Genomic DNA, 14396 nt, shown 5'->3' on the forward strand with positions numbered 1-14396 from the left:
GTGAACTGTAGTGTATGAAAAATCTAATGCTAAAATAAATGACTTTCTATAGCTGATCCTTATGTTATCTGTGTTTGTAGTATATTCTCATTGTCTTAATACAGCTCTCTAGCACTTATTATATTTCATAATGATAACAACTTATTGTTAAACCCATTTTATTATAAGATAAAATCTACTATTGTATTTTAATAAATCACTAATATTTAGCTATTAGTATAGTATTTTAAATTGATCCAACAATAAGAGAATAAAATACTGTATGCTTATTAATTCATTCATATAATTCTGGAATATAAGGCATGCTTTCTGTTAAACCTGATCAAGAAAGCATGCAGCCCAAAGAGATGGTGGCATTTGCAGTGATTCTAAGATCGATCAGGAAGGATTGAAGATGGATATAGTGAACCTAAGTATATCAGGTAGGCTGAATGCATGAAAAACTACTTTTGGGAAAATCAAATGAAGAAAAGAAATATTAGAAGTGTGTGTGTGTGTGTGTGTGTGTGTTTTGCTGGGGATGGAACTCAGAATCTCACACATGCTAGGCATACACCCTACCACTAAGCTATACTCCTAGCTCCAGAAGACTATTACTAGTTAGCTTAAAGAGTTGAGGGGAGAAATGGATATGAGGCCCAGGAAATAAGAATGAACAAAGAGTTGAGTCATAGTACAGAAAAGTATCAGCTGTAAAGGGCAAAATTATGTCATGTTTACAAGAAAATGTATAGAACTAAAATAATATCATGCTAAGTGAGATCAGCTAGTCTCAGAAAATCAAGAGTCATATGTTTTCTCTTATATGTAAAAGTTGGAGAGAAACCAGGAAACAAAATAATTTCAGTTTTAAAGTGATGGTAGAATAGTGGAAGTGAATTGAGGGGAGGAAGTGGGAAAGGGGAAAAGGATTGCAGAAGTAAACAGTTCAAATAATCCTATGTCAAAATATAAAGGTATCACTACTAATCTCACAACCATGTACAAGAAAGAAGTGAAGGAGGACAGGGAAGAAAATTGGGATACAGAGGGAAATATATATCATATGATATGAGCATGTATGTTTGTCATTTTGAACCTTAATATAATGTACAATGAGAATATACCAATATAAGTATAAAAATGAGATCTACAAAAGTTATCACCTGCCAACGATTATCATTTCTTTCATAAGACACAATCGCGATAAATAGATGCAGGCAACCAAATACCAAAATTACTTTCGTTCAGGCACTAATTCAAACAATAGAATCCTGGATTAAAAGATCTGGTAATTGATTCTTATACTCTGGTTAGTGTGAAATGTTAAGAAAATAGAATTTAGTTTCAAGCATCTGTTACTGTAAGATGTGTTCTTACCTGAGTATCTTGTACTGAGGATTCTCTAAAATTAAATAGTCTCTTCATTTTCTGAGTAGCCCCAAACAACAATTTATATTATAAAATGTCACAATCACATTGTTTGAGTCACATATAGAGCTTCACCTAAAGCCTGTTTCCTCATGAACAACGTGATTACATGGCTTTATTAAATTAAGTTTGTAGCTTAAATCAGTTTATTTAAAATTGTTCTGTTCCTCATATCCGATGGAATTCTTACTAATATTCAAAGTTTCTAAAATTTTCTCCATTTGGGGGTCATTACTTCAGGTATCTAAAGCTCTCACTAGCTTAACAGCGAGAAGTGGATTCTTACCTCTAATTTTGCAATAAGCTGACCATTGATCAGCTTTACACTCTTACTCAACCAAATTGCTTGACTGGACTTCCAAATGTCACTCTCAGGGCTTTACATCTGCATGCTCTTTCCACATTTGAGCAAAACCCAACTAGTAACAGCTTTGGATGACCTCACTTGCATCTAGTTCAAACCACTGCAGTGAGTGAACATGAAATCCCTGACCCATATCTTTATGGTTAACCATTATTTGTGCTATTCTTACTCTATGTGTGTGTGTGTGTGTGTGTGTGTGTGTGTGTGTGTGTGTGTTACTAGTGGTTGAATCCAGAGGCAATCTCCTCCAAGCCACACCCCAAGCCCTTTTCATATTTTTTGTTTTGAAATAGACTTACTAGATTGCTGAGAGTCTTGCTAAATTGCTGAGGCTGGTCTTGAACCTGTGTTCCTCCTATCTTAGTCTCCCAAGTACTCTAATTAAAGGCATGCACCACCATGCCCAGATTTTTTCTCAAAAATCATTTTATGAAATTCACAAAAATCTGTAAAATTAAATTATAAATTAAATATATAAATAAAGGCGAGCTCAAAATTTAAAGGAAAACAATTATTGATTCATAAATTAGTCAAATTAGTCATCTTTTTATTCCCAATTATCTAGCAGCCATACTCCTAAGACAAAATGATAATTAATCCAAGTAATATTTTTTATATATTAAAAACAAACTGATTACTTAGCACAATTAACCATGGAACTCAAACTAGACACAATTCCTTTAACATTTGTTGGTATCCTTAGTACAGTGAACACCAAAACAGGATTAACAAAGCAGAGATTTAATAGAGGAACTAGTTGTTAGGAAAAGCAGAAAGGAGTTATCTGGTCACACTATAATTTTAACCCTGTGGAGGAAAAATGGAAGGAAATGAGCCTGTATAGGAAAAGTTTTTTATAGTAGTATAGCTGTAAGAGAGTGTCAGCAAGGCTGATGAAGGGTTCTTGAGCTGATGTTGTTTAGTGGACGTTAGTATCTTTCAGGGCACCTGTCCTTGCATACCTTGTTGCACACCATCACTTACTAGCAGGAACTCAGAAATCAGTAGCTGGGAAATTTTACTCAATTATGCCCCCAACAGTAAAAAATCTGAGAACAACATTTTCATGGCTGCCACACCTTACCCTCATTTTGGTGACTGATAAGATGATGACTACTAGAAGTAAATGACTTACTTGAATTAAGTTTGGAACTTTATGTACCTTGGAAACTGACCCTTCCCAATTATTTTAACCTTTATGGCCAGCTGGATTTTCCCTTATTCAGATTATACTGACTATGAGCTTTATAAATTTTGAAATATGAGAATCTATTCTCATAATTAAATGGAACTGGCATTTAAGTGAAGGTTATAGACATGTCTGCAATAAAATACAAGGTAAAAGGAAATGCAAATTTAATAAGTGTACAAGAAATGCATTGTGAAGAAGCATGGGAGATTATAATGTTGGCATTTCATAAGGGGTTTTGAAGCCGAATAATCAGTTGAGATTAGCCCAGTGAGTTTGCATTTATTCTTTGAAATAATGAGGGCTAATGAGTTAAATGTAATCTATACCTTCAAATTTCAGTGCACATCAGAACCATCTGGAGGACTTGTTAAAACACATATACTGAATCCACATTCACCTAAAAAGATACTGAGTCATTAGTTCTACAGATGGAGCCTGAAATTTTGAACCTTTAACAAGTTTCCAAGTGATACTGATATTGCTGGTTTTCGATGCACTATTGGGAAACCAAGTGAAAAAAAACAAGAATAGAGTTATTTTAGAATATGAGTTATTCAAATAATTGCACTCATACTTCCACCTTTTTGGATTAGCCTTAAACATGGACCCATACAATGTATAATTTAGGGGGGTTAGCTTCTTTCACTTACCAATCTGTTTAAAATTTATCCATGTTTTTATGTACATCAGTTTTTCAGTATTTGCGTTGTTGAGTAGTATTCCATTGTATGCATATACCACGCATATTTATTCATTCACAGGTGAAGGACATTTTTTCATTTCCAACTTTTGAAAGCTATAAAGGATACTGCTATAAATACTTAGGAATATAATAAATTTACTTATGTAAATACCTTAGAGTGTAATTTCTCAGTCATTTGGTAATCAAGTGTATCCCTTTATAAGAAACTGCAAGCTTGTAATTCTAGTACTAGGGAGGTTGAAACAGGAGGGTCTCAAGTTTGCTATTATTTTTTCCTCCACTTAGTGAGACCCTCCATTCACTAAGTCAAACATGAGAAGAAGGGAGGGGAGAGGAAATGGGGTGAGAATTAGGGAAGGGCTAAATGAGTGATGTGTGCATGTATGCCCCTACCCCATTAAGATGTATTACTACAATGGACCAATAAAAATAATAATGAAAAATAGGGTTGGAGTCCTATAGCTCAGAGGTAGAATGTTCCTGGATTCAATCCCCATTACCACACAAAAAGAAAAAAAAAGGAAAGAAAAGAAAAGGAAAGGAAAGAAGAGAAAAAAGAAAAAAAAAGGAAACTACTAGTCTATTTTCCATATTGGCTGGACCATTTTGCTTTTCTATAGCAATGTATAAGAGCTTTGTCTGCACTTACTATTGTCAGTTTTTTCCCTTTTGATTGTGGGAAAAACATTACATTTACTATCTTAATCATTTTAAGTGTTCAGTTCATTGGTATCAAATATATTCACATTATTTTTCAGTCATGACTGTTATTTCCAGGATTCTTTCATCTTATAAACTGAAATTCTGTTCATTAAAAATTAATTTCAGCTGGGCATGGTGGCACACACTTGTATTCCCTGCACTTGGGAGGCAGAGACAGGAGGATCACTCTGGTTCAAAGCCAGCCTCACTGGCTTAAGAGACCCTGTTTCCAAATTTAAAAAAATATATAAAATTGGTCCGGGAGTGTAGCCCAGAGGTAGTAGGGTTTCCAGAAACCCCAATACCACCAAAAAAAAAATTTTTTTTTTACTTTCCCTCATCCTTTGACAACACCATTATATTTTCTGTCTTTATGAATTTGACTTCTCCAGAAATTTATATAAGTGGAATCTTGCAGTATTTGCATTTTTCAAGATGGTTTTATTTCACATAGCATACTGTCCTCAAGATTCATCCATGGCATAACATTTGTCAGAATTTCTTTCATTTTTAAGGCCAAATAATATTCCATATATACATAACATATATTGCTTATCTAGTCATCTATCAATGGATTGCTTCCACATTTTGAATATTGTAAATAATGCTGCTATAAATATGGGTGTACAAGTCTATCAGAAAGACCCTGCTTACAATACTTTTTTTTGAGTATTTCTACTCAGAAGTGTAATGGCTAGATGGTAATTCTGTTTTTAACTGTTTCAAACTCTTTTTCACAGTGGCTATACATTGCCACCAACAGTATAGAGGATTTCATCTTCTCTATATCCATTTTGCTACTTCTTATTATATTTCTTCTGACAGTATACCTTATAAATATGTGATTCAGTATATTTCATTTGGGTGTACAGTTTGAGTGTACAGTTTTTTAATTTTAGCCACTCTTATGGATATATATTGGTATTTCATTGCCATTTAAATTTTAATTTCTTGAATGACTAAAAAAGTTGCTATTCTTTCAATGTTTTCTGTCATACAAACATCTTCTTTGCTGAAATTTTACTTTAAGAGTTCTGGTATAAAAAAATTATAACAGTGTACTCCTAAATAATATTGATCCATTTCATCATTTTTCAACCATGACTGCTATTTCCAGAACTTTCATCTTATAAACTAAAATTTTATAAAATTTTTAAAATTTATAAAAATAAATTTTATTATACATTTTATAAAAATAAAAGATGAACATCATGCACATCTTATAAACTAAAATAGTAGAAAACCTTAAAATGCCTGCACTAGGAATTGAACCCAGGGTTATTCTACCTCTGAGTTACATCCCCAGCTCTATTTTATTTTTTACTTGAAACAGTGTCTCATTAGGTTACTAAAAGACTCACTAATTTGGTGAAGTAGTGGTTTGTTTTTTTTTTTTTTTTTTTTTGGTGGTACTGGGGTTCCTGGAAGCCCTTCTACCTCCAGGCTACACTCCCAGACCTATTTTTTATAGTATTTTTATTTGGAAACAGGGTCTCCTAAGCCAGCGCGCACGGCTGGCTCCGAACCAGCGCGATCCTCCTGTCTCTGCCTCCCAAGGTCACCACACCCTGCATGAAGTTGGTTTTGAACCTGCAATCCTCTTATCTCTGTCTCCCAAGTACTGAGATAACAGTTATATAACAATAGCACATAACCAGATGTGGTGATGCATATAACACTTCTACATCTGCTATAAATAACAAAATTCTTTTTATTTTTAAACATTCAATTATCTTTTAATGTAATTTTGAGCATAATAAAATTATTTTATATTTACTAACATGGTTACAATTTCTGGTATTTTTCACTTTGTGTAGATGCAGATTCCTATTATTTCATTTAACCTGAAGAACTTTAAAACTGCATATTTACTGTGGTGAATGATTTCACTATTTGTGTGTTTGAATAAGTCTTCATTTCATTTTTATTGGTGCATTGTAGTCATACATCTTAATGGGGTATAATTTATTTTGAAATTAATTTTTGCTTATTATAAAATTCAAGGTTGGTAGTTTTTTTTTCCTTCAGTACTTTAAATATATTGCTCTACTCTCTTCTGATTTACACTTTTTCCAACAAAAATTCTTTTATATTTTTATGTTTGTTTCCCTTTGCATAATGTACCTTCCTCTTCTCTGGTTAGTTTTAAGATTTTCTCCTCAGTAGTTTTAATTAGCTTGATTAGGATATGTCTTGATAAATTTTTCAATCCTTTCAAGCTTGTTTTAGGGGCATTATGCAGGACCAGGAAAGACTTCAGTGATATCTACATATTATAATCTTTGTAATCTGTTTGGTAGAACACCTAATGTCCCTGGCTCCATAGATGTCCCAGAAATTTTTCTAACTGCTTTTTTCAAGATATTTCTTTTCTTTCAAGTTACTTTATCACATCCATGTCCTTATAAGTACTCAGATGCAGAATTAAGAGTGCTCTCTTTCGACCTGTTACAGATCACTAGAGAATTTTTTTAATCTTTAAAAAAAATTTTTTATTGGTACATTGTACTCATACATCTTAATGGGATAAAAGACTTGTGAAGACATACATGCACACATCATCCAATTAGCCCAGAGCTTTATTCATTGCAATTCTGTCTGTTCTATTCTTTCCTCTGAAATGCAGATAGTTTAGTCCATCTACTCAACTCAGAGACACTACTGGGCATTTCTTGGGTTTCAGGATTATGCAAAATAATGTATATAAACTATTTGGCATAGTACATGTAAAAGAAAACTCAAAATCTTCATCTATAATTGGTCAATCCTAATTAAATTATATTCATAATATTTAACAGGCATCTTATTATTTCCACACTCCCATTTTAAGAAATAAGAATAACTTATTCCAAAGTAGATGGTATAAAAATTTGGGGAACTGATTTATGATTGTAAAATATTTTACAAGTTTATACATTAATTTCCAAAGAATGAAGCCCATTATATTACATATATTTAATTATTTAATATTCAAGAATTTTGATTTTTAGAAAAATCATTAACTATTTCCTAAGTCATATAATTGTTCTTTTTATATAAGTGTATCATATAAACTTCCATAATTACAGAAATTATACTTGTTTTTATATAAAGATTTACAATCATTACTAATCTTTTAACTGTTCGTTCATTTCCTGAAGAAGGAAAAGTATATTTTAATGTTTTAGCATAAGTTTAAATAAACATAGATTAGACATACTCTCTAGAATATTTCTCTACTAATATTTTCCTGTGTCTAATAAATGGTGTTCATGCAATGTGTCATTCAATGTCATAAGTTATGTTGCCAATATATGATAAAATTTATATTATCCCAAACATTAAAAATTTTAAAATTTTAACAAAATACACAAGAACAGTTTTTATTTTACAAATATATTTAATATATCATCAGAATAAAGAAATTATTTTCAAGAGAATTATTTTCAGGTGACAAGACAGACATCACAGAATTTTTACAACTCTACTACTGCTTATTAACTTTTCAAATCAAGAGCTGTCTTATTTTGCATTTTTATATTTATTTTAATTGAAATATGTATGTGTATATATTGAATATAATATGATTTTAAATTTATGCATAAAGGAAGATTTACATATGGTAAAAAGTTTTAGCAAGATTAAAATAAGTTTTACTGACACATTTTGCCTTTTAATATGATTGTTATTTATATATAGATGCTTTTACTGTGATACTTTTATGTTTAAATAAATAGGTTTAACTTTATATGAATAAGAAATGCACTATATCTCCCAGTTCAAACAATAGGAAATAAGCTCCTAGTTAGCATTTCCTTTTAGAATATCTTATTTCAGGAATGTATTACTGATATTTAGCAGGAGATAACAGAATTATTAGTAGAGGAAAAGGCTATAAGGATCCAGAACCTTGTTAATGCAAGAGGTCAGGACAGTATTACTTCAGTGTTATTTAAAATTTGTTATTGGCAAGTTACTTTGTTTTTCCAAGTGTACTGAGATAATAATAGACAAAAACTATACTTAAAGTATACAACATGAGGATTTGATTTACTTGTATATTGTGGAATAATGACCGGAATTAAGCTAATTAATAAATCACTTACCTCACATAGTTACATTTTTTTGTGTGATGAGACAAATTAAGATTTATTCTCAGCCAATTCCAAGTAACCAATAAATATTATTGCTGTACCTTAGATTTCTAGAACATATTTATCCTGCATAAAACATTGTATACTTTAACAAGTTTATTCTCTTTCCCTTAACCCACAATTTCTAGCAACCATCATTCTTCTCTCTGCTTCTGTGAGTTTTACATCTTTCATATGTTGGTAAGATTATGTCCAATTTTCTTTTTATGTTTGGGTTTATTTCACTTAGCATAATGTCCTTTTGATTCATCCATGCTGTAGCAAATGGGAGGATTTTTAAAAATTTTCTCAAGCTAAAAATAATCTATTGTGTATTCCTTTATCCATTCAAGTCTTAATGAACATTTATGATGATTCCATATCTTGGATATTATGTAGTGTTCTGTGGTGAACATGGGAGTGCAGATGTTCTTGAAATACTGATTTCATTTACTTTGAATATCCATTTGTGAAATTGTTGGATCATATATTAGTTTGATTTATAATTTTATTTTCTTCTACAAAATTATTTCAGTGGTGTTTAAAGTTTGTTACTAATAAGTTATTTGTTTTTTTCAGGTGTACTGAGATATAATAGACAGAAACTATATTTAAAGTATTCAACATGATTATTTAATTTACTTATATTTTGTGGAATGATATGCAGTTCCTTGGTGATTAATGAATTTGAGCTCTTACTGTAGAGATTACCTGTTGGTAATTTGTATGCCTTCATTTGAAAATGTCTTTGTGTTTTGCCTCTACCAGGAGAACTCATCCTACTTCTGTTTAGTTCCCTCATTATTTTTCTACCTGATTAATGGCTCCTCCTCTGAGAATCCATCATTGATCACAATGTTTGAAATATCAGTCATCACATGTAGATGAGTGGCATTACTTTACTTCTGAAGACTGACAGTTACTCAAGAATATGATAGTTTCCTCTGTGTTTATATATGCACACACATATAGTATACTGCACTTTTTTGTGGATTTCACAAATGCACTCATATATTTAATTTACTGTCTGTATTTCCCACTAGAAAGTAAGCTCCTTGACAGGAGCAAGAATTTTGATGTCCACTTTATCTCCAGGATGTAGAAGAATAAGAAAGAAGAGACATTTAATTATTATGTTTCAAAGGAAATTATAGGTGGTATAAAAGGTAGATAATATACTTCAATACCAGGATCACCTTAGTGATCTAGGACATCTGTTTCCAGTGATAAGGTAGGCTAACTGCTTTGAAAAACCTCCTCTTGCATATCACCAAGATATTTTGGATACATACGACCAACAGGTATTTGATAACATAGCTTGATCTCCTAGGAAGCCACGAGATATCCAAGGAGAAAAAAAAGTAGATGGAGCTGGAGACCAAGTTATGAAATAAAGTTGAAAGCATTACAATTTGGGATATTATTTTCCTTTCTCAGTATCTAAGAGTCTTGCACCTCCGTAGCTGGCAAAGGAGGAGATAAGTTCTTGGCTTCTAGCAATCAGTAGAATTGGGAATAGGTAAAGGTGAAACAGAAAAGATAACAAAGTCAAATTTATACCACCAATGAAGAGATCAATTGAATAAAAGTCCACCTCCAATCAGACCAATGTAAAGGAAAATTATCTTTCTAGACATGGGGTTGAGAAATAATATTTTTAAAACTTTACAATAGCCGGGCGTGGTGGCGCACGCTTGTAATCCCCGCGCTTGGGAGGCGGAGACAGGAGGATCGCGCAGGTTCAAAGCCAGCCGCGCTGGCGTAAGAGACCCTGTTTCAAAAATATAAAATAGGTCTGGGAGTGTATCCCAGAGGTAGAAGGACTTCCAGGAACCCCAGTACCACCAAAAAAAAAAAACTTTACAATGAAATTTGATAACTTCATCTATGTCTTAATTTATACAAATGACATGATTTTGTTCTTCTTTATAGCTGAGTAGAATTCCATGGTTTGTATTTCCCATAATTTTTCAATCCAGTAATCTGTTGATGGAGACCTAGGTTGGTTCGATATTTTGGCAATTTGGAATTGTGCTGCTATGAACATGGGTATCCAGATGTTAATGTAGTTCTCTGATTTCAACCTCTTTGCAAAGATACCCAGGAGTGGTATAGCCGGATCATATGGCGGATCTATTCCCAGTTTTCTAAGGAATCTCCACACTGATCTCCAGAGTGGCCGAACTAGTTTGCACTCCCATCAACAGTGTAAAAGAGTTCCTATTTTTCCAATCCTTGCCAGCATTTTTTATTTGATTTCTTTATGCTTGCCACTCTGGGGTTAAATAAATCTCAGTGTAGTTTTGATTTGCATCTCCCTGGTGGCTAATGATGTTGAACATCTTTTCATGTATCTATTGGCCATTTGTATCTCTTCTTTTGTGAAATGTCTATTCTTTCAATTGCCCATTTCCTGATTGTGTTATTTGTTTTGCTAGTGTAGAGTCTTTTGAGCTCTTTGTATATTCTGAATATTAGCCCTCTATCAGTGGTGGCTGGTAAAGATCTTCTCCCATTCTTTAGGCTTTCTCTTTAGGTTCTTGATGGTTTCTTTTGATGAGCAGAAACTTTTTAGTTTGATGCTATCCCATTTGTTAATTCTTGCTTTAATTTCTTGCACTTTGGAGGTTTTGTTGAGAAAGTTACTGCCTGTGCCTATGTGTTGGAGTGTTGAGCCTATGCCCTCCTCTAAAAACTTTACAGTCTCTGGTCTAATTTCTAAGTCTTTGATGCATCTCGAGTTGATTCTTGTGCACGGTGAGAGGTAAGGATTTAGTTTCACCTTTCTACAAATGGATAGCTAGTTCTTCCAGCACCATTTATTGAAAAGGCTATCTTTTCTCTAGTGTACGAGTTTGGACCTTTTGTCAAAGATCAATTGACTATAGGTGTGTGGATTTGTCTCTGTATCTTCTATTGTAATCCACTGGTCAGTCTGCCTGTTGTTGTGCCAACACCATGCTGTTTCTACTACTATTGCTCTATAGTATAATTTGAATTCCAGGATTTTGATGCCTCCTGCCTGATTTTTATTGCTGAGGACTGCTTTAGCTATTCTGAGTCTTTTCTTTCTCCATATAAATTCATGACTGATTTTTCTAGGTCTATGAAGAATGTTGTTGGTATTTTAATAGGAATTGCGTTGAATCTATAGATCACTTTTTGTAGAATGGCCATTTTGATATTTATTCTGCCTATCCATGAGCAAGGGAGATCTTTCCATCTTCCAAGGTCTTCTTCAATTTCTTTCATTAATGTTTTATAGTTTTCTTTGTAGAGATCTTTTACATCTTTGGTTAGGTTTATTCCTAGGTATTTTATTGGTTTTGAGGTTATAGTGAATGGAAGTGTTTTCTTTATGTTTTTCATTGTATATGATATTTTTTAAAAATCATATCATTGATAAGATACAAAAACATTTCTAAAAGTGTAGTTTAGGATTGACCAATGGGACTGGCATGGTGGCATATGCTTGTAATCCCAGCATTTGGGAGCCAAAGACAAGAGGATCACATTTTGTGGACAACCTCAGCTACGTAATGAGGCCCCTCACAACTCAGTGAGACCCAATTTCAAAAGAAAGAATAAAAAATAGGGCTGGGGTTGTAACTTCTGGGTAAAATGCCCCTGGGTTCCATCTCCAGTATCGCAAAATAAGAAAAAATAGAATTGACCAATGATTACAGTTATCATACAATTTGCACACAACATTAATGTTCTGCATTTTAAGTGTTCAGTTACTATATTCTTTTGGACACCATAAGTCCTCAGTCCTACCTTTATATTAAGACAATAAACTATATACCAGTAGGCAAAGGTGGGGCAAACATAATTGAGTGGCATCATAATGAGCCTCAGTAAGATTTATGTAACACAAAATTGATCCAAATATGCCAATCAAAATTGTTCTATTTGAACGACTATATTATTTCCTGAATATCTGCATTAGAACAGAGAATGAAAGTTACATGTACTGGATTAGAAGTAGGTTAGTATATTGGCTTATATTGGAACCAAGTCTCAAATCTACCTGCATATTAACATCATTGGAGAAAGTTAAAAACATACATCCTAGGACTCGGATCAAGAAAATATGATTGTATAAACTGGAGGTAGAGCCTGGGTGCTAATATTTGCTAAAAGTGTCCTGTTGATACCCAGTTGATAATCAAATGTGTTCAGTAAAAATGACATAGAGATAGTACATGTGTTTCCACGATAATCTAAACATGAAGTTGCAATCTTAGAATCAATACAAAACTATGATCAGCCATTTTCAACAGCTTTTGTTAGCCTGGATATAGTTTGAAATCTATTTTCTACCCTTTACAAAGTACTGCAGAAACATCTTCAGGTTGCAGTAAGAGAATTAGAAAAATTGGAGGATTTTTTTTTCAGGACTCAGGCTTTCAGATATATAATTTAAGTAACCTCATTTCAGTTTTCTGGACATTCTGTGACTCAATATGGTTTGTAACACTATCTTAAAATAATTTTGTGTTGTGGAAGATAAAATGTATGGTAAAAATATGGATGAGGGACTACAATTTAAAAAATAATACATGAAAACCATATATTGTTTTTATGCATCTGTATATGTTTACTCCTCCTGTATAAAATAATTAAGACAACACAGTGATAAATTTAATTTTAGTGTCATTTGCCAAATAAATAGGAGTAATTATTTATGTGGTAAATTTAGTTTGTCATTTTGTACATTAAAATTATTAATTTATTTGTAGTGGGAAATAATGAGAAGTAAAACCAGGTAGAAAAATGAAAGAAATGTGTTTTACTTTTGAAAATAAAATCCCCAGTTCTGAAGAAAACTTTTATCATAATTTTTTCTTTATAAAAATTGAAACTACATATAAAATTATATATATGTTATCACAGTTCATATTTATTTACAGAATTAACAATTTATACTTAAATAAAATGAAGGTAACTAATTAATATAGTTATGTTGGAATAACCACATATTTTAGTCAGAATTCTCACTGCTGTGATCCAAGATACCTAATAACTACAGCTTAGCAGGAGAAAGATACATTTGCTCACACTTATAGAGATTTTAGAAGTTGCAGTTCATGTTAGGCTGGATCATGTCTGTGGAACTCAGGGCATAGCATGGAGTCTCTGCTCTAAACAACATGAAGAAGGAAAACAGAGAGATTGAGAGCAAAAGGAGTAGAAACATATATATAGTAATCAAGCCACAACCCCAGGGACCCCTATATGTAGACAAGCCCTATCTTCATCACAGCTGCCTTGTCTAGACATGAGGTTTGTGGGACATTCTAAGCCCAAACTATGACACCACAGAATTTATAATATATATATTATAAATATACTTTATTTATTTATTAAAATATACTTTCTTTCTTTCTTTCTTTATTAAAATATACTTTATTTTAGATTTATTAGCTTCTGAATATGCAAGCTCTGCTTTTGAGAAAAGTATATGATTTTTCCAAAAACTGGAAATGAACATCAGAAATGTATTTATGTATGTGTACCAGGGGGTGTGGGTTGATCAATATGTTCCTCCTTCCCTTGCTCTCTGTCTCTCTCTGTTTACATCCTCCATGTCCAATATGATAGCCACAAGTTACATGTGGCTATTTACATTTAACTTAATTGAAATTGAGTAAAATTTTAAAATTATGTCAAAGCAAGGCATGATGGCACATGCTTATAATCCTGGTACTTGGGAGGCTGAGACAGAAGGATCACAGGTTCTTGGCCAGCCTCAGCTACTTAGTGAGGCCCTCCACAACTTAGTGAGACTTGTTTCAAAGAAAGAATAAAAAATAGGACTGGGATGTAGTTTGGAGGTACAATGTCCCTGGGTTCAATTCCTAGTGTTGTAAAAAAATAAATTAAATTAAATTAAAAATAATATAAAGTATA

The sequence above is a fragment of the Muscardinus avellanarius genome (genome assembly GCF_963383645.1).
Source record: "Muscardinus avellanarius genome assembly, chromosome: X".
Taxonomy (NCBI): Eukaryota; Metazoa; Chordata; class Mammalia; order Rodentia; family Gliridae; genus Muscardinus; species Muscardinus avellanarius.